The 26,160-nt window shown below is 37.0% G+C and overlaps 1 protein-coding gene across 16 annotated transcripts in view; it reads left to right on the forward strand.

Annotated features, from left to right (window-relative positions):
* LOC101750640 (translation initiation factor IF-2-like) overlaps positions 1-26,160 on the forward strand; it is a 255,334-nt gene that overhangs the window by 14,198 nt on the left and 214,976 nt on the right. For 6 of the 16 annotated variants that reach the window (XR_006939148.1, XR_005859867.2, XR_005859866.2 and 3 more), the window contains 5 exons: positions 9,707-9,772; positions 10,291-10,505; positions 11,895-12,252; positions 12,682-12,760; positions 14,423-15,055. The gene's annotated coding sequence lies outside the window, so the exon portion shown is untranslated. The other 10 variants (XR_006939149.1, XR_212245.5, XR_005859857.2 and 7 more) reach the window with 7 other exon arrangements.

Consider the following 26,160-nt stretch of genomic DNA (forward strand, 5'->3'; position numbering starts at 1 on the left):
ATTAGTATCTAACATCTGCAGTATTGAAATATGCATCTTGAAGTTAATTATGTAAAAGTTTTCTGGGTATGGTGTGCAAAAGTCAAATCTGTGTGTGTTAGATTAAAGGCAACTGGTAAATACAAACTCTGCTCCTAGGCTAGAGCCTTCAGGTTTCTTTTGGCAGTTTTTTTTCCTGCAGATATTCTTTGCAGCTTTGGGCCTGTGGATGGAGCATTTGTTTGCTTAAAGTTTTCAGAGTACACATGAAAAGTGAGGATGGATCTTGGCAGCACTGTAGGTTCTTTTTCCAGATCTGTTTTGGCCTCTCTTTTTTTTAGTTTCTGGGCTCTAGCTCAAAGTTATTAACCGCATCTGGAGCACAGAAAGTTCAAGGCAAGATCTCTCAACAGCCAGAGAAGTGTTCCAGAAATTTAGAGAGTAACTTGTACAAATTCAAAATAATAAACTAGGAATCTAGGTTTCAAGACAAATAAAATATTGAATGACTGAATGACTAAATGACATACATATATTATTTCATTTTGATTGACTAAGGTGTATGACTAATCAGAACTAAAGCAGTGGCAAACTCAAAAGAGAGAAAGAGCTGGAGAAATTAGCGAAGTTGGAAAAAATACCAGTAACTGGGAAAACTCTTTGCTTAACATCTTTAATTTATTACAAAAACTCATTGTATAGTTTTCTTATATTGCTGTAACTGAGAACAGATAACCAGCCAGAACAGAGATGCACCTATACTAGCCTTTTATTCAGCATCTTTCAGTTATTATTACCAGTCCTAATGGGAGCTGATACATTACTATTAACTCTAGTAACTCTTGGCAGGCCTCACTGCAGATAACAAGCTGGTGAAAGTTAGTAGCATCTTTCCTGTGGTAAAATTCTCCAATTCATTGTAGCTCTAGAATTACTTTGGTTCAAATCAAGGCTCAGGGAGTTTCAGGCCAGGATCCCTAAACATATTAAAAAGAAAAAGTCAAAAGCAGAGCTGCAGATGGGTTTTAATAATCTAAATACAAGACTAATTCTTAAAAGCTCTGCTAACAATGTTATAGATAATCTCTGTGGCAGCCGAGCTTCTCTAATGCACAAGATTCCTATCTTCTCTTCAGTAGCTGTCATCTTGTTAAGGTTAAGAACACTGGTGGACGTTTGAAACTTAAATCTGATCAATGGTTTCAAAATAGATATTTCTCTGCCCCACCTGTCCTACTCTGTGTTAGCTTCAGACAAAATATGTGTGCTTTGTCCATTTTATTTAGGGTTTAGAAGTATGAGGGATGAATTGTGCTCTGGTTTTGCGAAATATCTAAAGAATTAGAGCACTTCTGTAGAGTACAGTATCAAGACATTCAAGACTTCTCATGTTATGAATAAACAGAAGTCTACATCTTTCTAGAAAATATCATAACCATGAGGTTGTCAGGCTCTGTTAATACTGCTCTGGTATGGGGGACTGCTCTTGGTTTGAAACTTGAGCACTTTAATTAGTGCTTCCTGATGTATGCCTGTGTATTTTAGATTGTATAATCGATTTGTGTAGCTGCAGAAGTTGCCAACCTAATGCTATGTGAAAAAAAAAATCTATGCTAAAATATACACTAACAGGATTCATTTAAACTCTAAAACAAAGTAATTCTTTGCAAAGGCTTTTTTTTTTCCACCTTATGGGAAACATAATCCAGAAATTGCTAATTACTACTAAACAATCTGTCCTGTGATAACTGAGGATTAAAGATTTCATCAAGATAATAAATATAAATAAAAGTCACCCACTTTTTACTCCATAATATACAATTTACTTCATTTTAGAGACTACAGTGAGAAGGATCCTACTTCTTAAACATAGACATTCAAGGTTGTTTTAATTGCTTAAAGGAATCTGACACCCACTGACAGATATGACACAGGGCTTACAAGAAACCCAGATTTTCTGGAACAGCAGTGAGTAACATACTCTGCACAAATGCAACAAGTGAAGATTTACTGTTAGTAGATGAGTTTTTCTGTGGCATAGAGATGATCATATTCTGCTAAGAGTCATAACAATCATGGAATCTAAGGACTATGCTGAAGTGACAGAGCATATATCTATCTGCCTGTGTGTGTCATACATATACATAGGTGGAGACAAGGAGTTAATGAGTTTGTGGTACTGTAAAATGTTTGAGATCACATAAATGATTAATTATCAATCACTTGTGAAGTGATTTTAGATTAAGCCTAATGCTCTCTCACCTTGCAACGACTCATGCCAAAGGTATCCTAGTCACGGAAGAAAATAAAGTGATAAATCAAACAATAATTTAAATATTTTGTCTGTCATACCAGGATGTTTACAGCTACAGAGTATGAAATGGATTATTAAATCAGGATGACTCCAAGAAAGTATCACCTTTGGATTTGGTAGATGAAAAATTAAAAAAAAAAAAATGTTGCCTCTAGCACATCTTGAGCGTGTTATTCATTTTGGTTTACTGAATAGATTCATCACTATCATTTAATTTAGGTGTGGTGACTGTATGCCAATAGGTGCTACATAGACTATTTACTGCACAGGCAAAATCAAGTGATTATTAACTTGTATGTCCTTTAGAAGGATTTGGTAAAGTTTGATAAAAAAAAAAAAATACTAGTAAACTGAAGATATGAGTTGTATTGTTTTTAGCAAGATATCCAGTAATGTGCTTGAGCTAATTGAAAAAATATTTATCTTATACTGCTCTGACTTTACCATTTCAACTCAGTTTGGAGTTCTACTTCTGTTACACGCTAGTTCATGTGTTTGTTGACTCTGTGAGTTTGCAGGGATGATGCTCTTGTTTCACTGTAGCAAATGCTGAGCACACTTGCAGTTTGATCCTCTCTGTAACTGAAAATTTGAGTCTGAGCTTGTCTGTAGTTGGGAAGAGAAGAGACTGCCCAGAGGATCATAAATAGGAGCAGCACAAAAGCAGGCTGGTTGCATAAATAATTAGAATTTTGAATGATGAAAAATATATTGGGTATTGTTAATTTTTGTTGTCTTACTGGAGGGAGAAAACTACTTCTGATAATGTAATATTGCTGCTTGATCTGGCAGCCTCAGTTTCCAAAGCCACAAGCTGTGTTTATGGTTCTAGGAACAGCAGTACAGGCTGTTCACAGGCAGCATTCCTCTGAGCAGTACTTCAGGAGAAACAGAAAGAAGCCCTCTTATGAAAGAAGAGGAAGCTGTTCTGCTAATCTGTAAGTTTTGCAATATAAATCCCAGGAATTGGTGAGCATGAGATAGCCTAAGCCAAACTCTGACCTTGAGAAATAGCTCATCACTTTGAGTATGTTCATGATGTGGAAGAAGATCACTTCTTGTCAGTCCCATCGCTGGCCATTTCCCAGAGATTACAAATTCATTCTGTAACAGTGGTCTGCTTTCAGTTCTGGCAAGATAATTTTTTTTTTTCCATAGCACCTAGCTAGAGGAGTTCCCTACTAGAGGACAGAGTGACATATTATTTGGTAGAAACCATCTCCTCTTATAATTGCTAAACTCTGTCAGCTTTTCACACCAATACTATTGAATCGTACACTGGCCATTTTCCAACTGTGCAGATGTAGACAGTCTTGGCTGAGGTCCCAAAAGGGTGGGGACATTCAACATGATAAAACACATTGAAAAAAATCATAGAACAAATATGCCACAAAGGGTTATTTCAGGAGAATAGGCAAGCTCTGTGTCTGCTAGTAATCTGAACACAGCATTCACTGTTGCTTCTCATGATTTCATCAGCTCATTTCAGCAATGTGGCTCAACAGACTTCAGCATGTCTTTTCAGAGGCAGCAAATACATGATTGAAAACACTCTGGAGACATGAACTTGGCCATGTAACGTGTGGATACTGATTGTAATCATGTTTCCTTCTTGAGAATAGAAAAGATATTTGATGTTTTGTGGTTGCTGCTGTTTCCAGTGACAGGTTCCTCATAGTCTGTTTTGTTAAAAAGGGCAGCTGCCCTTTGGTCCTATGAGAAGAGCACTGCTGCACAGAGAGGATGTTGGCAGAGATGCTAACAGCTGTCTGTAGAATAGTGCTGGCTCATGGATCAAATAAAAACATATTGTAAGGAGAACAGGTCCTGCAAGAACAGCCTACCAAGTTGTTCATTCGTATCAGATGAAGAATAATATGCTCTTGAAAGCATCTATGGAAAAGTACAATGTCATGAATGAGTGGGCCTGCAAAAATGCTGGTGGGGTTTTGAAATGTGGCTATAAATCTTCCGAGGCAACACAGAACGGTAACTTTTAGCATGATAAATGGAGGTTTCCTAAAATATATGTAGACCTGTTTTTCAGGTGGATGATGTCACTTTAAAATGTAGAAGTGAATAATAATGTTTACTTTTCTAGGAAACTAGCATTCTGAGCATTCATGAGTCAGAACATTGCATTATTTACTGTGCAAAGAAAAGTCCAGAAAACTTGACAGACATCTCTGGAATCCGTGCTTTCAGAGAAGTATTGGCTTTTTGCTGGAATCACAGCAGAGGTGTGAGAAGGATATAGGGAAAGGAACTACCAGAATAGGTTCTGCTGTTAATAATGATCATCCTTCCTGTCACACAGAATAAGGCATGATTTGCCAGTTACTTCTTCCCATCCGTAGGAGTTCTAGCTTACTACCACTGTTGCAGGAAGAAAGGAAAAGGGAGAGGGAAATATTTGTACTTTACTTAGGACATCTTAGTAATTGGTAGCTGAAGGAACAGTTGTATAATGTGACTATTGTCTGTATCCCTGTTTACCATGTAACACATATATAAGAATATATTGTAAGTATCATACTCTCAGATGCCCTCTTGACAGTAATTTGGGGACGCTTTATTACAGCTGTCTCCTAAAGAATACACTCTGCATGTGGCGTTCTGTAGATCATAGCAAGGAAGGAAGAAAGGAAGGGAGGGAAAGAGGAAGGAAGAAAGAAACATAGGATGGCTTGAACTGGAAGGGACCTCAAGGATCATCAGGTTCCAGTGCCCTTGCTGAGGGCAGCATTTCCAACCACTAGATCAAGCACTAGGTCAGGTTGCCCAGGGCTCCATCCAACCTGGTCTTGAATACCTCCAGGGATGGGGAATCCACAGTCTCTCTGGGCAACCTGTTCCAGCACCTCACCAGACTCAGTAAAAAGAAAAGAAACAAAACAAACAAACAAGGAAGGAAAGATTAGGAAAAAAGGTATAAAAACATTTTCCAACTTCTAAAACTAAAGATTTTTTCTAGTTCTGAATTAATTATATCATATTGACTGCATCTTATAATTAAATACTGTCAAGTCAAGGTAAATTCATGTGCTACCCTTTAACTGTGAAATCAAAAATAACTACAATTACAAAAATGTTTCAGGAAATAGACATCTTAAGTAAACAAAAATATCATTAAAAACCAATCAAAAATCACTGTTGAATGGTGTAATTTAGAACTGTTCTTCATGCTTACTTTGCTCTTATAAAAACCAAAGGAATGATTTGGTCTGAAACAAATGCAACCTTGTGCAACTTTGTTTTATGGAAAGTAAACTTTCTGCCAATACAAATCCAGTCATTACTTTGACAAGCTGGCATTAGTCTGTTGAGAATTCATATTTAATATGTAATGAGTAGGAATTAAAAAATCATAAATATCCCATGTTCTTAAAAAGGCTGAAGTGGCTTCAGCTTTACACCTCTAGCCAAGCATACTTGCTTACAAAAGCATATTCTTTAAACTAGGACAAAGGATAGATAACCTCTAAGACCTCACAGAACTATACAGAAAATAACAGGAACTAAACTATCTGATACCAAAAACACAGTTCTTACTGCTTGATAAAATGTTCACAATGAATGTTTCAAAAGAGAAAGCAGTGGCCCTCTCTGAGGAAGTTACCAGTGTGTATCTGGGGGAAGTCTGGTGAAGATGTTCAAAGTCTGCCAGAAGATGTGCTTTGAGTTGAAGGCATCTCAGACCACAACTGAAGAATTACCTATTAAAGCAACCAGAGACAATAGCTTGGTAATTCTTAACAAAAAGGCTTAAAACAAAAAGCCCTGGTGAGCACAGTTGTGGTCAATGTCTTCAATGTAAATGCAGAATGCTTCTTCAGTGATTTCTTTAGAATATATACATTAAAGAAAAGTCTCTGTACTTAAACTAGGAGACTAAAGTGTAAACTTCATCTAGTATAAACTCTCAAAATGAGTTATCCTTCTGAGGTAGTATTTTATCCTTAAATTTGCATAATGCACAAGGAAATGACCTCTTTTTTTAAAATTGTTGGGGAAATCCTAGCTGATCAGCTGCAGTATTTGAGAGAGCTAAAGGCAGTGCCTGAGGTATAACTCAAAAATAGGTAATACAATACAATAAATTCTATTCACAATCAGACAAAAAGGCCACTATTCTCTGGTGGTAACTGCAAATATTTTGATATGAATAATTGCAGATTGAATATGAATAATTGTTCTTCACCTCTCATACATAGAAGGATCTAAAAGGTCATGGAAAACTGTGCAGTCTCAGCTTCAGATTTATCCTGTAAAAAGTTACACATCCCCATGCCTCACACAGTACTTGTAAGTGAGAATCAGTCCTCCTTACCCACTGGACAGCCCTTGGGTTTTCTGTCAGTGTCAAAACACACAGCTGCAAGAAGATTAAGATTTGGAAAAAGAAACAGAAAATAAGTTCTGTTTTGGATGCTGAATCAGAACATTTAATAATATAGTAAATTCACAGATTCAGGAGTTTAGTGTTCTGTTCTGCCTGAAAGATTTTGAAATCATGTCCTTTACCTCAGAGTACCCTGACAACACGGATGCTGAATGGCTCTCTTCAGTAATCCTAACTACTTAACTGTCCCGCCTGTGGAAAATGCAGGGAAGGAAATGGTGCCTGTATTTGGACATTGGGGTATTCACTATTGAAATAGGATGCCTTGTCTCCCATTTCAGTGCAATATTTAGTTAATGAGGTGCAAGTATAGGTTGTATTTTCTACTGCTAAAGATGTTCACTTACAAGGTAGGAGATAAAAACAGCCAGTTAGTTGTGAAGTAATTTTCTGTAATTTTATCTGAGAAAGACTTTTCTACACAGGCTGGTTTGCAGAAAAAACAAAAAATATTTCTTTTCATGCTTGTATGTATGTTAGGTCTCTGTATTCAGTATTTTGATGCTTAAGAAAAACCCCACCTAATGTAAAATATTTTACCAGGAAAAGTCTAGCCACTGTGAATTGATTTATAATATTTGTTTTTATTTCTCTGCACTTGGATGCTACTAAGTATTGTGTTTGTTTTTTTTTCTTCTCACTCTCTCTCTAAGTGCTTATTATTGTATGAGCAAGTCTTACACTTAATCCTATTGTGGTTAAATGAGAAGATTTAGCAATTTCACTCCATGCTTTCATCTTTAACCGCGCTATCCATGCGTGCATGTCTCTTGCTACTGTTTGATCTATTCAGAAGAGATTTAGTCCAGAACATCATCTGCATGTAGCTTTATTTTTAGCAAGATATAATTTGGAGTCCGATAAAAAAAACGATTTGTTGTAACTTTGCATCTTCTCAGTGGGAAATATTCAAGAAATACAAGGCATTATTGACAATCACAGCATGCCTATGAATTACCACAGAGTCTTGTAAAAATCAAGTGTAGCTTTGAAAAATTCTTCACTAGAACAGTTTCAGGAGGACAGCTGAAGAGTAGGCTGATGGTGTTAGGCCTTGGTGTGGAGTCATCTGGAACAGTCACAGCTTTGGTCAAATACATGCAGAGAAACTGACAAATGAGATGTGGAAGGGTGTGACTTGTTTAACTTTGCAAAAGGAAGGCTGAGAGGGGATAAGATTTCTCTCCTAAGGGAACAGGACTGTTTAAGTAAAAGAACAATGTTGGCACAAGAACAAATAGATATAGGTTGACCCTGAACAATCTTGTGTTGGATGTTAAAAGAAAATTTCTGACTATTAAAAAAGGTTTTCTTCAAGTTGTCACAGCCACTCACCAAGGACGACCAGCATAGACCTGAAATAAAGAGGTTTGAAATGAACAAGGGAAGAACCACTGATGTCGTCTATCTGGACTTTAGTAAGGCTTGTGACACTATCCCTCCTAACATCCTTCTCTCCAAATTAGAAAGATATGGATTTGATGGGTAGATTGTTCTATTGCCAAGGAAATGGTTGTGAGATTGTACCCAGAGAGTGATGATCAATGACTCAATGTCCAGTTATGAGTACTGTCCCTCAGGGGTCAGTACTGGGACCAATGTTCTTAAATATCTTCATCAGTGACACTGGCAGTGGGATCAAGCGCATCCTCAACAAGTTTGTGGATGACACCAAGCTCTGTGGTGTAGTTGACTCTTCTGAGGGAGAGACCTAGACAGGCTGAGCAGCAGGTGCAGAGGAACTTCATGAGGATCAACAAATCAAAGTGCAAGGTTTTGTACCTGTGTCATGGCAACCATCCCTGTCAGTACAAACTGAGGGGAAAATGGATTGAGCACAGCCCTACAGAAACTAACCTGGGTGTAGTGGTGGATGGTAAACTGGACATAAGCCATCCGTGTGCCCTTGCAGCACACAAAGCCAACAAAACATGCATGGCCAGCAGGTTGAGGAAGGTGGTCCTACCCCACTACTCTGTGCTGGTGAGACCTCACCTGGAGTACTGTGTTCAGATGTGTAATCTTCAGTACAGGAGATACATAGGCCTGTTGGAGCACATCCAGAGGAGGGCCACAAAAATGATCCAGGAGATGGAACTCTTCTATGAGGACAGGCCAAGAAAGCTGAGGCTGTTTAGCCTGGAGAACAGAAGGTTTCAGGGGGACTTGATAGCAGCCTTTTGGCATCTAAAAGGGTTTACAAGAAAGAAGGAGAGGGACTCTTTAGCAGGATCTGTTATGGTAGGACAAGGGGGAATGGTTTCATACTAACAGGGAAGATTTCGACTGGACACACACAAAAAAGTTTTTTATAATAAGAATGGTGAAGCACTGGCACAGGTTGCCCTGAGGGGTTGTCCTTGGAGACATTCAGGCTGGACCAGGCACTGAGCAACCCGATTTAGCTGTAGTTATCTCTGTTTATTGCAGAGGAGTTGGCTAGATGATCTTTAAGTGTCACTTCCAACTGAAATGACTCTGTGATTCTGTGATCTCTGACTGAGAATGTATGCCTCAAAAACAGCAGAAAAATGAACCATGCATGTCTACTTCTCTAGCACCAGCTTTTTTTTCCTTTAAATGTGGTTTATGGAATCAGAGTAATGCTGTGTAATTTTTATTAGCAAGAAGCAAGGGTCCAGGCATAATGAACCTCTTCCAAACTCTCTTCCCAGCAGGAATTTCTATCAAATTCCCATTAAGCTCCTACAACACATCTAATAGAATGGTATCTGTATTGACATTAAGGTTTGCTTTTAACTGACATAATCCGATTCAAGAGCAAGTTGCTGACTTTAGGCAACATTTACTTGCTAACCTGCTACTGATCTACCATGTGCATCAACACATACCAAACTATTTTAATAATCCCTTCTAGTCTTAAAGTCTATTAATGTGTGGGTGACCTGACCTGAAGGCCACTGGAACCCAAGAGAAGCTTCCCATGGTTTCATTGGTATGTATAGATAGAAAGCACTTTTTTAAACACAGTGAATTTATGTTTCCAACAGGGATTCTCTGAAGCGTCAGTCATGAAAGCTGCCATCAAGCATTGTTATGACATCCACAAAGACAAAGTAAAGCAGCTTTGAAAATTACAACATTTGCAATAGATTATTTACTTTTGGCTGTCACTAATGAAAGATTTAGAGCTCTGCCCTAGTTATTTTGCAGAACATTAGGGGTTATGAACTTAAAGCACCTCGTTTTATATAGAAGGCTAATAACAGACGTACTGTCAAGCCTCTGTGTTGCTGATAGCTTTATGCTCAGGAAAAATAAATGCAACTTCTGAAGACTTTTTCTATGATATCTTTGCCTTTATGGGAAATACAGAGGCAAACACTAGGCATAAAAAACACAAAGTTCTATTGAGAACAACATAAATATCATTAGATAAAAGAAAATCTAAGATTATTCCAGAAGAAAATAAAAGTTAAAGCAATTTAATTACAAACTCTTCCTAAATCAGATTGTCGCTCCAAAAATAATGCCTCCTACTTATTTCCATGGAAACTATAACAGGTACAAAGATAAAAGTAACACTGTTTGATAGAGCAAATTCTCAGTTACAAAACACTATGTTTCAATATAGTCACCACCTTTAGCTATGCATTTTCACTGAGATGAACAAGAGCCTGCATGCCACCACTGCTGAAACAGCATTCAGTGCCTCACTGTGTTCACATCCACTGTTGGACCTCCAAAAATGTTCAGCAAGCATCACTGAATTTCAACTGGTGCATTTTTTTCTGCATGGAGGAATTAAATTAAAACAAAAAACAACCTGTGTTCAGGAAAAAACAAAAGGTAGGTATTTTAATTTCTACTTTCTTTAAAATATGTTGCAGTTTCTTGGGCCAGGTAGATTTCTGATCACAAAGACTAGCCTATTTTGTTAGAAATGTAGGCCTCACATTTGACTTTTTTTGGTTTCTAGAAATGACAACAACTTTTCCTACGGCAAGAGTACATTCTGCTTGTAAGCTCCCTTCAAGTACTGAGAGATTGCAATGAGACAACGTTTTGTCTCCTCTCCTCTCTCTTTTTTTTTTTTTTTTTTTTTTTTTTTTTGTGTGTGTGTGTGTGTCATTGAAAAGAATAAGATTAGGAAGAGAACTAAAAACCTGTGATTCTGATGCAGTATGTAGCAAAGTTTGTTTGGTGTGAGAACCTTAAAGAAACGAGAGACCTGAAGTCTTCCTAGCGTGAAGTTCCTCTTCCCTGTACCTTTACACATCCTCATGTGAGAAGTGAGAAGCTTTGTAGGGGAACTAAATTACAGAACTTAAGCTGAAAGGCATCAGGTCTGAATTTTGGCATGCAGATATTGCTCTGGATTATGTTGACTATATGAGGTGAATATTATCTTCATATGAGTCAGTGAATGGCAGACTCCACTTTAAAATGCATCCCAACCACTTTGAATATAAGGTGGTTTATCACTGGAAGTTGTGTTAAAAGGTGTTTACTGACAGAGCCAAATACTAAACAGACACAGAGCAAGCATGTTAGTATGGGAATGTAAGAAAGAGAAACTTTCAGAGCTTCCTGTGCTCTGAGGTCTGAAAGAACAAGCTGTAACTCTGACACCCGCCTTGTGCTCTATGTGTCATCACAACATACTTCCCTTCTGGTAAGCCCTGAAGCAGAACAAATGTTTTCAGGCCTGCAACAATATTTACAGGGCTGCATAGCAGTTTCATATTTCCAACATTTTTAAAAGGCACTTTAATCTGGATTGCGCTGTTCAGATACATATGCAAAATCTGTCAAACATTCCTTAGTACCTTAAACAAACACTTTTAGCCAAATAAATTAAATCAGTCTTAATATTACAAAGGTCCAGAATAATGCAAATGTTAAAATAGGTAATTTTTTTTTTCCAATTTCAGATAGGTTTGATGGATTAATAGCACTATTTGGAGCAGAAAAACCTAACAGTATAGGTAGTCACCACCAAGCGGGCCAGCTACTGTTAGAACTTACTAATGAGGCTGCCCAAGGCAGGTGTTCACATTGATATTACATCCCACTCACTGAATGCTGTGGGAAAGAAAAAGAAATGAGCCTAAAAGGGAAAATCACTTTAAAAAATGGATTTACTTTCAAGGCAGAAGCCATTTTTCATACCTACTGTGTTTTCATACACTTCTGGGATCTGCTGACTCTTTTCTGATGCTGTTTTTGCACCAACAGACTGTGTTTTTAAGACCTGGGAGGCAGTGAGGAGCACCCTTTGTGGCCCCAGGCAGTCTCCTGTGTGTGAAGGCAGCCACCCCAGCTCTCAGCACTTTCCCCCTGGGGTCTGGCTGTAGGGCTGAGGCCTGATGTGTGACCTACACCATTGAGCTGACCTTGTATTGCTGGGGCCATGGAGGAGAGAAGACCTCAAATATCCCTGGGAAGGCCACCACAGTACTTGGTTTTTGGGAGTCATTGTGGGCCAGAACCTGCCTCAGGACCTGGTCTGAGTGACTACTGCTGCCAAACCAGACTCATCTATGGCCCTGGGTCCCTGGCCCTGGAAACATACAGGCATTGGATTTTTAAGTGGGTAAGCTGGGAGCTACAGATGGACAAAAAATATTAACTGCTTAAATGTGATTTAACCATCACTGAGCAGTAGTAGATTTTTGGAATCACTCAGCACCTTGGCAGTTAGGAAGCTGGAAAATATTTGTTGTGAAAACAGAATCCCTCTTTGGGGTGTCTTAGGGACTTTCAGATTTTTGCATATATTCTAGGGATTTTCCTGTAATTCATCAAGATTTCTTGTGATTTCCTGTCAGGCTATTTTTTTGATTTCGCCTTAATGCTCCTGATACCAAACATCTGTAGAGAACTCTATTAGCATAGCCAGCTAATTTTGCTGGGAACAGACTTGTTCACAGATAAAAAATATCCATATTCCTCCCTCTACCACCCCCACTAAAAAAGTAGAAACAGATATTGTCAAGGTAAAGAGTATTTCTTTCATTTGCAGCCACACCCAGTATATTGTAACTGTGACTCAGCCTTGCATTGGTCCAATGTTGTGAAGTTATGGGCCTAATTTTGAAAAGGTAAGAAAAAATGATCATTCTTTGCCCAGCTGACAGCATATCAAGGAACAGACATAAATATTTGTTTCCAAAGGACAATGGTATGAAAATAAGGCAGAGTATTCTCTCCTCCTCTCTTCCTCAGAAAAAAGTCTTGGGGATCTTCTTAACATACTTTTGATACACAAAACTGTTTGAAGTCTTCTAAAGATCAAACCTTGCAAACATGTAGACATATGCTTTAAGTTTAATAGATAAGCAGTTCCTATTTGGTTCAATTGAATATCTTCTGCATAATGTTCACTTGTAAACTGAAGTCCTCTCAAAATTTATTACTTCTCTTTTTGTCTCTTTGTACCATTATTTGCAAAGTGTCTGGATTAATACCGTTATCATATGTGTGTTGGTCTGTAACTAACACAGCCTTATGAATAATGAAAATACAGGAGCATGGTCTAAACATCTGCAGAATAAACAATAAGGTAAAAATTAGTATGAAGTGACAACAGTTCTCTGCAGGACAATAAACTTGCAGGGAAATATTTTGTGTTAAGCAGACAGAGAAGATGTGAAAGAGAGAGGAAATCTCTGTACTGTAGCAGACTTGCAAAACTTCTGCAGAACTACAGCAAAACTGTAGCAGATTTGTCCTACGTTAATTAATATCAAGTAATTCATTCATTTATAAGGTAAATTTTCCTGAGTATGCTATATATGTCACTATTCTGTATGGACAGAATTGGAAGTAATATGATGGTAGACTTGCCATTTAGTTTGTATTCTCTCTAGATGTATCAGAAGTAGTTTACTAGGTCTTTTACTGATGCTGGTTCTCCCAAGAAGGGCAACACAATCATCACCAAGGAAGAGGGCAGAAAACTTGATCTCTGTTTCCCATTTTCTGTTAATTCGGGATTATACAACCGCCACCAGTTAAATAGAAAACCAACCAATGCACTTCATGCTTGGATCTAAACAGCAGATATTCTGACCCATTGAGTTTATAATATACAACAGTGAAATTTTATTCTCTTTACATTTTTTAAGACAACAACGTAATGCTACATGAAATAAATTAGCTATCTTAACTCATATAAAATGAAAATACCAGAGCACTGTTCTTATTTGTGTAAGAAGGCACTTTTGTTGCGACCCTATTCAGACATGTGAAAGATAAGTAGACAATATCTTAAAAACTTTTTATACCAGATGAAATGAGCAAGTGTTACATTTGTAATAATTCTTAATGATTTGAGCTCTAGGCTAGATGGTCAGAACTCTGAATTCTAGTCTCCATTTCAAATAAGTTTCATTAGTTTGATCAGAAGATTTTTTTAACATAAAAACTCTTTTTTTTTTTTTTTTTTTTTTTTAAATGCCAATGCCCTTTGTACCATAATTTGTAAATTTGTTCCAGTGGTATATTTTCAACAACAGGTATGGACAACTGTCTTATCTGAAAAAGGCATATGATGGGTAATGTGGGTTTGAAGCCCATCACAGTGAGAAAAAAAGTAGATCATACCTGTGAGAGGGAGCTATAGCAGTGTACACACGGTAAGCTGTGTCTTTATATAAAGTGGAAACAGATTTTGGGATTTATGACAATCTTATTTTTTATATTATTTGCCTGTTTTGATCTAATGGCTGGTCTTTAAAATAAATCTTTTCTGATCCCTCTAGGTTTTATTTGTCAGCTCATTTCCAGCAGACTCAGGATGGAAATGAGCCTTTGCAGACAACTAAGAAACAGGAAATTCAGTATGCAGAACTCTTCTCCAAACATGATGAACTCAACCATTTTCCTCTCTCAGTAGCAATGTCATAAAGATTTCATGTTTCTAGAAGTATCTTTCTTAGAATTCATCTAAATCACACGTGTATACAAGACGTGCTGCAAAAAGATGAATGATGTTCGTATGAAATATTTAAACATCAACAAAAATTTCAATTAATCACCTTTCACCACAGTCCATACTAGCTATCCTGATTCCATTCTTTAAATTTTCACAAAAGCTAACATGGAATTCAGGAATGGTACTTTCAAAGTGTGCTTTCAATTTACTTCAGTGGTTAAAATTATACTTACTTCTGATGTTATGATTTATAAAATTTGTGTCACAAAAGAGTATATATAGATATTATAGATATATAAATAGTACACCCTTATTTCTTAAGAATAATGTGTGGAAATAGAAATGAAATAAAACAAGATGTAGCTCAGTAAAATAATAGAGATATGTATTATTTTAAATAGTTAACATCTTCATCCTGTATGAGTGTGTAAATAAATATACAACAAAACTATTCTTCTAACCTGTTTTTATCTAGATTATATGTATTTATCTTCTATTACATTCATTTGTTTTTTGTATTCTTAATTGAGATCCTTGAAAACAAATATTCTAAGGGCTCTGTGAATTTTTAAAATATTCTAAGTCTCTTTAAAATAGATCAGATTTATTTAAAGACAGTAATGACAATATGAAAAAAGCACATCAAACCAGAGCATAATTATTAGATCTCCCTTTCTTTCTTTAGCTTACTGCAAGAAAATCAAAGGAATTCTTATGTCAAGCACATAAGAATAAAGCAGATGTTTTAAGACATAGATTATTTTTATATGAAACATATCAGAATGAAAAATCCAGCTACTTGTACATATTCAGCCTTATGAGGTGATCTTGGACTTGCTCTGCTCTTACTGTGGGAGGGATTTTACTCTTCTGACCCCAGCTTACATGTTCAGGGACATGATAGTTGTGGGAAGTCTGACTGGCCGTGAAGACCAAGACAAAGAACACATTAAGTACCTCAGTCTTCTCCATGTCTGAGAAGGCCAGTTATCCTTTTTTTGTTTATCGGAGGGGGGTACACTCTCCTTTGCTTGTCTCTTCTACCCAATGTATCTAAAGAATCCCTCCTTGTTGTTTTTCACATCCCTCACCAAGTTCAATTCCATCTGCGTCTCGGCTTTCCTGACTCCAACCCTGAACATCCTTTCTTCTCTCCTTTTTATATAAACAAAAAGCATTAAAGGAATAAAGTAAAACTCTTTTTGGATTTTTCCATATTAAGAGACGAATTGCACACAGTATGAGTCCAATTTGATAAAATATATCATAAATGTAAAATTCATATTTTATCAAACAAACAAACAAAAAAACACTTTGAGACAATAAAACCTAAACAACGCATACTAGAATATATGTAAGTTGTGCCAAACACAGCAAAGATAAAGTAGTACCATAATGCTTATTTTATTTACATAGCTTTACTTTTATTATTAGAAATAAATGTAAAAGGAAAGCACATAAAGTTTGTTAGAGATTTCTGATGCTGAGTAAGAGGCACAGAATCTGTTCTTAATTGTGATGTTACTTTAGATTCTAGCTTTGGATCAGTATCATTGATTACTTTTGATTTCCATCCACTCCCACTTCAGCTATCATTGCTTGCTCCATAGTGAGTCCAACATATTTTGTAATTCAACTTCATGGGCTGTGATATGTGATCCACTGTTCTCTATTCTTTCTAAATGCTCTTCATAGCTGTTGCACTGTCAGAGATGCAGTGAGATCAAGAATATAATGTTCCAGCTAGAGCTCTTCTAATGAGAGTTTGACAGTGACATGTACAGATATTCCGGTCTTACAGACTCTGAGCCAGTTTCCGTCTCATGTGAGACACCTCTCCCAAATGGAAATTTTTGGATAATTATACATAACTAATTTAAAAAGATAGTATCACAGTACACTACCTCTGCCATTTCCCATTAAAAATATCTCAGATAAAAAAGTGTCCTCGCCACTAGGCCTGAGGCGTACTTCTGACAACCTGTTGGTGATACCTGTTGATATTGATCACTGACTCAGTCTGAATGTGAATGCCATGCCTAAAATTTTCATGCAGTTCTTTATATTGTGTCATATAAACAATATGACTGATTCTTTATTTCATAATAACTTTTCTATTCTTCTGGACATTCTACTCCTGTGAATTCACTAAGACCTGGTAAATAATACAGTATATGCCAAGAAGAGATATTCTTACTGTCTTACTTGTGTAAATGCTTTCAGAAAAGTGATAAGTATATGTTAGGAACATAGTCGTCTGCTGTAAAAATGCTTATGTTGTGCATATGTCTCAGGAAGCATTGGCTCTGACATATGAATGATATTTTGTGGATTATCATTGTCAAGACGGTCAATCAAAATATTTAATTCCCTATCACTTTGCAGATTTATCTATTTGAATGTGAGCTACAGATTACTTTTCAGTGCACAGACTCACAGAATCATAGATTCATTATGGATGGAAAAGACCTCCGAGATCATCTAACCCAACTGTTCACCTACCACCAATATTGCACAGTTCCTTAGTACTACAACTCCAAGTTTCTTGAACATCTCCAGGGATGGTGACTCTATCAACTCCTTGGGCAGCCCATTCCAGTCTTTTGGATAAGAATTTTTTCCTAATATCCAACCAGAACCTCTCCCGAACAATCCAGGATATCATTGGCTATCTTGGCCACCTGGGCACACTGTTGTTTTGTGTTCAGCTGAGCACTGACCAACACCCTCAGGTCTTTCATCTGCACAGTCTTTCAGCCACTCTGTCCTAAACCTGTATCACTGTTGTGACCAAAGTGCAAGACCCAGCACTTGGTCTTGTTGAACTTCATCCCATTGGCCACAGCCTGTCAAACCGTAGTGTTTTACTGTGGTTTTCCCTATCTGTGAACGGTGTCTCAGTGTGAGTCTCTGCTATTCCTTGTTTTTTAAATACATTTTACAATAATGATAGGATGTATTCAACTGTGCAACAGAAAATGGACTCAGAAAAATGTGGAACAGATTTTCAGGCTTCACAAAAGCTAACCATATATGTTGTTACTATTAGAAAAGCGTACTGCTTTATTTAGTTGCTAATTGTAATTTTCATAATTACATAATAGACTTTTGATAAATTACCCTCTACTACTGATAGAGCAATAAATTGATTTACTTGTTGAGTTATAATTAATACATTATTTACTCAGTACAAGTTCCTGTGTTTTGAAGGCCTTAACTAAGAAAATTTAGCAGTGTATAGTCATTTGCTACCTACAACTTGTGTCGTAAAAAAAATATTATTTTCCATAGGCCAGGGTAATTTGTGCACCTCTACTCTATAGCCTGGCCTCAGTTTTCTTTAAGGTTAACATTGCAGGATTTTTATGTGTGTGCCTTTTTGTATACTCTGCTGATTTGTACTTTCATGTAGAGAGGAAGTTAACCGTATTCTTACCATTCTGTAAAGTACACCATTAGATGCAGTTAATGATAATGCAACAGCAGAGCACTACGCCTTCCTTATTTCCTGCTATTGAAGTACTGTCTGTTATTGTTCCTATTGCCAAACATGACAACCATGTTTTCTTAGTTTCAAGAAAGATTTGTTGTATTTAATGAGGGCTCATAATGTTTAGTTCTTATATTAAAAAAGCTCCTAAACTGTCCTCACATGTCCTACTGCATGATGACTGTGCCAGGGAGACGTGTACAGAGCACACCATAATTTACATGATGATAGAAAAATAAGAAATTAATACTGTTAAAGTTATGGGTTTATGCCCATTTTTTGAACATCAAGCACTGCAGGGAGTCCCTGGAGCAGTCCCACTGTTTCTAGTTGCCGCAGAACTCTGTAATATTTCCATTACTACTGCCAAGTTATCCTTTATTCAGCTGTTGTCTCAGCAGAGCATTCTACCCTTGGGTACTCTCTGTAGTTAGTCTTTTTGTATTATGAAATCTTCATATTTACTACTGCTGAAGTCCTCATCTGGGCTGTCATCTACCTAGATGCATTTTTATTTGACGTATTTAGACCTTCACTTGAATTAAATTAATACTTTCTAATTGAATCTTTGCCTTCTTTTTCCTCTGTTTCTGATCACGTGTATGGGCATTGCTAAGTCAAGGCCTATACCAATAATTGAGCACCTGATGAAGGGACACAGGCAGTCCTAGGAGCACAGGTGAAAGCAATTCACCTGTGTGACTGGAAGGATGGAACCTGGTTCAACCTCTCCCTAAACTTCATTGAAGGATTGGCTGCCACAGATGAAGGATCTTTACCTGAAGATTCCTCCCTTTGGATTACTTTGTTAGCCCTGATTGCTAGGACAGGTAAGTAAATTTTTCTTTGTTTAACTGCATTGTGAATGCCACCTTTTTTTTTTTTGGGTATCTTAGAACTGTTTATCTGCTGTTACCTTTCCCTACACACTGTAATTATCATCTCCCCGGTTGTGTGTGGTTTTGTTTTTGTTTTTTCCTTTTTATGTGGTTATCTGTAATAGTTCCACTGTTGCTTTTTTGAAACAATTTCCTTGTTGCTCTTATTCCAAAAACTGGATATCATCGGTCTTGTAGCTGCTCTGGGAGTTCCATAGTCTAGATAGTTCTTCATTTAAACAGGCTTGCTGCTGTAAATATTTCACTTTTTCTTTAATCTGAAAGAATAAATACATTTTCACCAAGTAGTCTGTGATGGATATCTGCTAGTGAGCAAATGGAGTACTTTAAGCATTTTAAGACCTGTTATGTAATCTGTACCTGTTACATAATCTGGTTAAGATAAATTACAACTTTTTTTTTATTAGTTATGACTAAATTGTGAGATTCTGTGGATATGTTTATTCTGGCTTTGACCTTTGTTTACTAGATGTCTGGGTACAGTCTGGTGTCTCCCTCCTGCGAATAGGCTATTCTTCTGATCAAGCTTTCTAAGAGTGGCTGAATGATATACACACTCTGCTGGCATATTTACAGGCTTTCAGAGGCCTTTTGAATCATAAGATCAGATTCCTTGTGTGTGTACTGGATGTATTAATACTCAGTGCTTCTATTAAATAAATTAGGTTTCAAGGCATTGTAGTTTTTTGTTCCAATAGTGGTAATGTTGATACACAAGAGACAAAGAGCTGAAGACTTAAACCTAAACTAGTGTTAAAGGGGCTTAGCTTGGAATTGCTGTCTGTTACATGTGTAACTCCAAAGTAGGTAGGATGTGGCATCTGATTCTACAGGTGAACTATGGAAAGACTTGGCTTTAGTCAAGTCTATCAAGTCTATCAGTCTTGATTCATAAAATATGAGAAACTGAGACTTGCTGGAAGTAATGAAAATATTTTTCTGCTTAGCATTGTTCTAAGTATAGGTTTAATCAAGTTTGACCTTATCCACACATTTTAATTATTACCATATAGATAATCCGAGTTCTATGCTTATAGAAGTGTAAACATTTAATTTTATAATTTCAGAATGCTACTTTTAAGGCTGAGCAAAACTTGTCACTTGTGCATGGTAACACATATGCGCTTGACTTTTATGTGATATAGTAATGTCTCCACTGACAACTCTATAAGAGAAGGCCACCAAATTTGTCAGGCATGACTTGCCCTTGATGAAGCCATGTTGGTTACCACTAATCACCTCGTCTTTATTTTCTATTTGCCTTAGAGCCTTCAGGAGGAGCTGCCCCATGAACTTGCCGGGCACAGAGGTGGGGCTGACTAGCCTGTAGTTGCTTGGATTGTTTTTTTTTTTTTTTTTTTTTTTGTTCTCCTTGAAAGTGGGGGTTCTGTTTTCTCTTTTCAAGTCAGTGGGAACTTCACCAAACTGATGTGATCTTTCAGATATGATGGATAGTGGCTTGGTAACTTCATTCACTAGTTTTTTTTTTCTTTTTTTTCCAGGACCTGTAAATTAATCATGTCCTGTGGACTTGTACGCCTTCAGGTTCTTTAGATGGTCTTGAACCTGATCTTCACTTACAGTAGGCTGATCTGCCTTCTCCCAATTATTACCTTTGCTTTTTGTAGCTTGTATGGTGTGGCTGGTAAAGACTGAGGCAAAGAAGTCATTGAGCTTTCTCCATATCCCTGGTGACCAAGTCTCCTCTTTCCTTCTGGAGAGGGCCTGCATCATCCAAGGCCTTCATTTTATCACAGAAATACCTGTAGAATTACAGAGCTTTATTTCATGGTACTCTGCCAAGTAGTTTGATGAAGAGTTCAAGGTCTGCTCTCCTGAAGCATGGAGTAGCAAACTTGCTGCACACACTCTTTGATGCCCTAAGGATCTTAAACCCCACCATTTTGTGGTCAGTGCAGCCAAGGTTGCCCTTTACTCCCCCAGCAGTCACCAGCCCCTTCTTGTTTGTTAGGACAAGGTTCAACATAGCACCTCTTCTTGTGGGTTCCTGTACCACTTGGAAGAGGAAGATATAACCAGTGCTTTTCAGGAATCTCTTTGGTTTCTGGTGCCCTGCTGTGTTGTCCCTCCAACAGATAACAGAGTGGTTGAAGTCCCCAATGAGGACCATGTTATGTGAATGTGAAGCTGCTCCTATGTGTTTATAGAGGGCTTCATCCACTTGGTCTTCCTGGTTGGCAGCCTGTAGCAGACTCTCACTGTGCTGTCTCTTTTCTATGCCTTCCCTTAATGCTAACCCATAAGCTCTCTGTCAGCCTATCATCCATCCCCAGATGGAGCTCTATGGACTCCAACTGGTGGCTGATGTAGAGAGTACCACCCCCTTTCTTCTTCTCCACCTGTCTTTCATAAAGAGTTTATACCTGTCTATTCCTACATTCCAGGTGTGAGAGCCATCTCACCATGTCTCAGTTATACCAATGACATCATAGCCCTGTACGTACACAACACGCCTGTAACTCTTCTTGCTTGTTCCCCATGCTCCATGATTAGTGTACTGGCATTTGAATTGGGCTCCCACTGAGGCTGATTTACCAATTGGAGTTTCCTTATCCTGCACCTTAGGGAAGTTCTTACCAGCCTGTGATCTAAATCCAGGCCCAGGGCATCCATTACCACCGTCTCAAAGTGGGGTAGTTTGTTTGAGGATCACCTCCATGGCAACTTAATGCACTCCTACATAATTTATAATTTAAATTAAATTAAGGTCTGCACTGCAATTCAATCTCATCTAAAAAGAAAAGCAGTGTATGCACTCTGAGAGTGTCCCGCAATGCAATGCAAACCAGTGTGTACTAACTGGATACACCTCAGGCATTGGCTTCACAAGCTCAATTGTGAGCTGAAATAGAATGCTACTGTAGATTTAACATCTGACTCAAGTGCTGTGAGCTAGTAAGAATTGTATGAATAGAATAAGATTTTTATTCTTTTGTCTATGGCTAGTAAAATACAGCTAAAGAGTATTGTTGCTTTTTTTCTATTCCAAATCAGTAACTGTGATATTCCTTGTAAAGGCTCTTGCTTCATTTTTGATATTTCCAAATGTATTACATACACAAGTTGCACATCTTTTCCTACATGTAAAAACTGGTAGTTTGTAATTGCACTGAAGACTTTATCAAAATCAAAGCAAATTCATGACCATCACATGCAATGATAGGCTGTTATGAGCACTGAGAGACTGCTTCTATGGGCAGTAAAAAAGAGTTTTTTAAACACTCTTATGCTGTATCATTTCCTGAAACATTTAACTGTTCCAATCACAAAGAAATATACTTCTTTGTAAAATTGACAAGGTGAAATTAAGCTGGAAATGGCTTACAGTTCTCTTGCTGTGTGTGTCATTTTTGGTGGTGGTTATTTGCTTTTTTACATTGTCTTTATGTTTATTTGCCTTAGTTTTCTTTGTCTGTAGATACAGACAAATAATTCTCTTGTTTTAAGCCAGATGATGTCACTTCTGACACAATTTTTTTCCCAGCTGTTGACTTCCTATAAATCATGAATCCTGAATGAAATAAAAGGATGTTGAGAACATCTCTTGACAAATACTAGGTACTCTACCTGCAACCCCAAGGCTGAGTATCTGTTTTAAATAAAAGTTCATCCAACTTCTTACTCTAGCAAAAGCTTGCTAATGAGAAAGAACTCATAATAAAGCATCAGTACAGCATAGTACACTTGTTAACTGCAAACCTCTTGGAGACCTTCAAAGAATTATCAAATACATAGTTAAGAATGATCTGGCTGATAACTTACCGATGTTTATGTAAAGATTTATAAGGTAACTAAGCAGTCACAGACTAAGAGGTCTTAAGCCATTGGTAAACATCTGGGTAAAAAATACATAAGTAAAAACAAGGTGACTTCATTGTCTTCTCTCAGAAGAGAAAGAGGTTACAACTGAAGTTCCATTGGAGCTATACTCATCTATAAATGATGTAGAAAAGGATATTGTCAGTGGGCGAGACCACTTTCAAATGGTATTTGTCACTATACTTGAAGAATTGTTTAAGGATATCAGAAAACTAAGTGATTATGTAATGAATGAGCAGTTAATCTTCATTGTAGATATACACAACATGAGGACAAAATCTCTAACTTCACATGTGAATTGGCAGTCTGTTACTTTGCCATTGCAAATGATCTATCAGTGCTATGATGATTAGTTCTGTCAACACACTGACTCCACATTCAACAGTTGACAAATTTGAACATTAATTATTACAAATGGAAGAAGTAGTAGAAATTGAGCAAATATTTATACCCTTGTGTAAATAAGGGGTTCGCATTCAAAAACACTGTGAATGCTCTTCTCATTATAGCCGAATATAGGCTTATAGTAGCAGTTGTAAATCAACAGAAATAAACAACAATATCAAAGATATGGAATAGCTACAACATTAGTAGTGATTAAACTAAATGATTTTAGATTGTAAAAACTAGGACTGGATAGGCATGTGGCAAATAAGTGTGACTATCTTGGAAAATCTGGGTGGGTAACCTACGAACTGTCCTTTGCAGTATCAGAACTGGGAAATAATGAATGAGGCTAGTATGAATCAAGTTCGAAAACAGAAGGAGGTGGTCAGTCACGCAGTGGAGTTGTACATCTACTGAACATTCTGCAAGGCATGTTTTATATGCAAAGATCAGTACGAAATCAAGCAGACAGCTATAAAGCTACTTAGAAATGTGATGCAATTTAATAGCTTCTCCCAAACACAAGAAATTACATGAACTGAAAATAGTTGAGGCAGGAAAGAATTAAATGAAATGGAAGTACTTGTTTTCCCTGACACTCAGGGTAAGGATTGCTCTGAACCCATGTTTTTCAAGTTTTCTGCACTTCAGTCCTTGTTTGTTACTTACTCATATGAGTTGATGATGTAAGTATATGCAGTTTATATATATACACGTACACAAACTGCACACCAGTAGTTACTTCCAGTGTAAATGAATCAATTTAAATACACTTTTAACAATTTTTTTCTTAGTCACAAGCAAGGTACCAGCCTCTCCAATGATCTTTTTTCAAAGGAGAAGTGTCAAAGAACATTATTTATGTGAATACAGATGAAAAAACAACAATGACCTGTGCTTACATGCTAGAGTTTACTGCCATTAAACTAGGCTAGTTAAATTTACTCATTAAAAAAAGGAAATTTAGTAATGATTAAGTATGTGTAGGTGTTTTTCTTTCTTGTAGGTTTGTCTGCTCAGCTCAAGAGCTATGGTCATAGCGTGGTACTTTAGGGCATAGTACAGAGTTGCTTTAAACTTTTAGGAAAAATTTAGGAAGACATGATCTGAGAAGATTTTTTGTTATCTGTAAGTAGCACGAGAGTTAACATGGTTTCATGTCAAATCTTCGTTGAAAGGAAAAGAGAACTTGTTAGTATTTACTAAACAGGGTAATTTCAGACTACCACCAGAGCAGGAATCAGGGTTTATTCTCTTAACAATTCTGTGCAACCACCACACCACAGAACATAATTATAATAACCTTAGGCTGGCTTTCATTAAGTAAGCTTTTACCTCAGGATAATTACTACAAGCAAAATGCATGTGGTAACAACTAGCTTCAGTTTTTCTACCAGGTAAATAAATACTGGGGGAAAAAAAAAAAAAAAAAAGAGAGAGAGAGAGAGAAACTGAAAATAAATTAGGTCTTACCTAGAGGCAAAACTGAATAATCTTGCCTCCACTGAACATTATTATTTCAGGCTAGGTCTGTAATGCTAGATGTAAAATAGAAGAAAAACAACAGAAAAACCTAAACCATCCAAGGTTTTTGTTTTATAAAGAAATAGAAAGGAAACTAACATAAAACAAAAACACACCCACAAAAACCAACAATCAACCACACAAACCTACCCAAAAGCTTACAGAGCAAAAGGAATAAAAACTAAGAGGCACAACAAACTAAAACAGGATTCTAGGAATATTACATGTACATGTTTCTTTTTTTGGGAAATATCTAGCACTCTGGCTTAATATTTTTAAAAGAATATAAGCTTGCAGGAGACATCATTTGCTTTGAGAAAATCCTACAGAATTTAACCAATAGTCATAGAATCATAGAAGGGCCTAGGTTGTGAAGAACCATGAAGGTCATCTAGTTTCAACCCTCTGCTATGTGCAGGGTTGCCAACCAGTAGACCAGGCTGCCCAGAGCAACATCCAGCCTTGCCTTGAATGCCTCCAGGGATGGGGCATCCACAAACTTTCTGGGCAAAGTCCAGAAAAGTCCTTGACAAAGGACCATTATCTACATACTCAACCAACCATCTCTCCAAGTGTCATCATGAATGATTCGTATCCTAATAGTTGGAAAAATGTCCTTGTTTTGTGACACAGATGATAAAAGTCACCTGAGTAGTCTCAATATAGTTATTAGTAAACTTCTTTTTTTTCCTGCTAAGTCTTTATTTAGACTTTGGGTAAATAGATAAGCTATCTCACAAATGATGTTTCATTCTAAAAAGAATGAAAACTTTTGCTACTCGTAGCTAGTGTATGATTACTGAAATTACCGGTATGTGGTAAAGTCCTAATGAAGATAAGTTATTCTGTAATTTAAAAATGAATTTGAAGATCAAGCTGAACCTTGTTCCAACAAAATCTATTATGTCCAATTACTAATGTGTGAGAGTTGCAAACTGTCTGTCTTCATAAGTTAGTTACAAGGCACTTGTTAGCACTGGTGAAGGCACACCTAGTTTCCTGGAGAGGATGTGTCTGCCTTGAGAGTGGCTTCCGTACTTGGGAAAGGTTTTGCTTGCTGCAGGAAGAATCAGACACGAAGTTTACAGTCATTTGTACTCTTTGCTTCAAATTAAGCAGCTGCTAAGTGCTTTTGACTCTCAGCCTGCATTTTTGAATTTGAGGCACCCTCCTTCCCTATTGGTTTAATAGACTCTGCTGTCAAAACCTTTATGAATATGCACGGTGTCACATCTGTTAAACTTTTGCTTAGAAATCTTAATAGAGTAAGGCTTTCTTGAATTTAGACAGGTAATACTTTTTTTTTTCTTTTGCTTCTCTACTTTTTTGTTTGTTTCAGACTTGTATTTGTTTATTTACTTGAGAATATGTTTGTGTTGTGCTGCAAAGTTTATGTGTGAACTTAAACAAGTGTTAATAATACTA

Source organism: Gallus gallus, chromosome 4 (genome assembly GCF_016699485.2).
Source record: "Gallus gallus isolate bGalGal1 chromosome 4, bGalGal1.mat.broiler.GRCg7b, whole genome shotgun sequence".
In the NCBI taxonomy this organism is placed as follows: domain Eukaryota; kingdom Metazoa; phylum Chordata; class Aves; order Galliformes; family Phasianidae; genus Gallus; species Gallus gallus.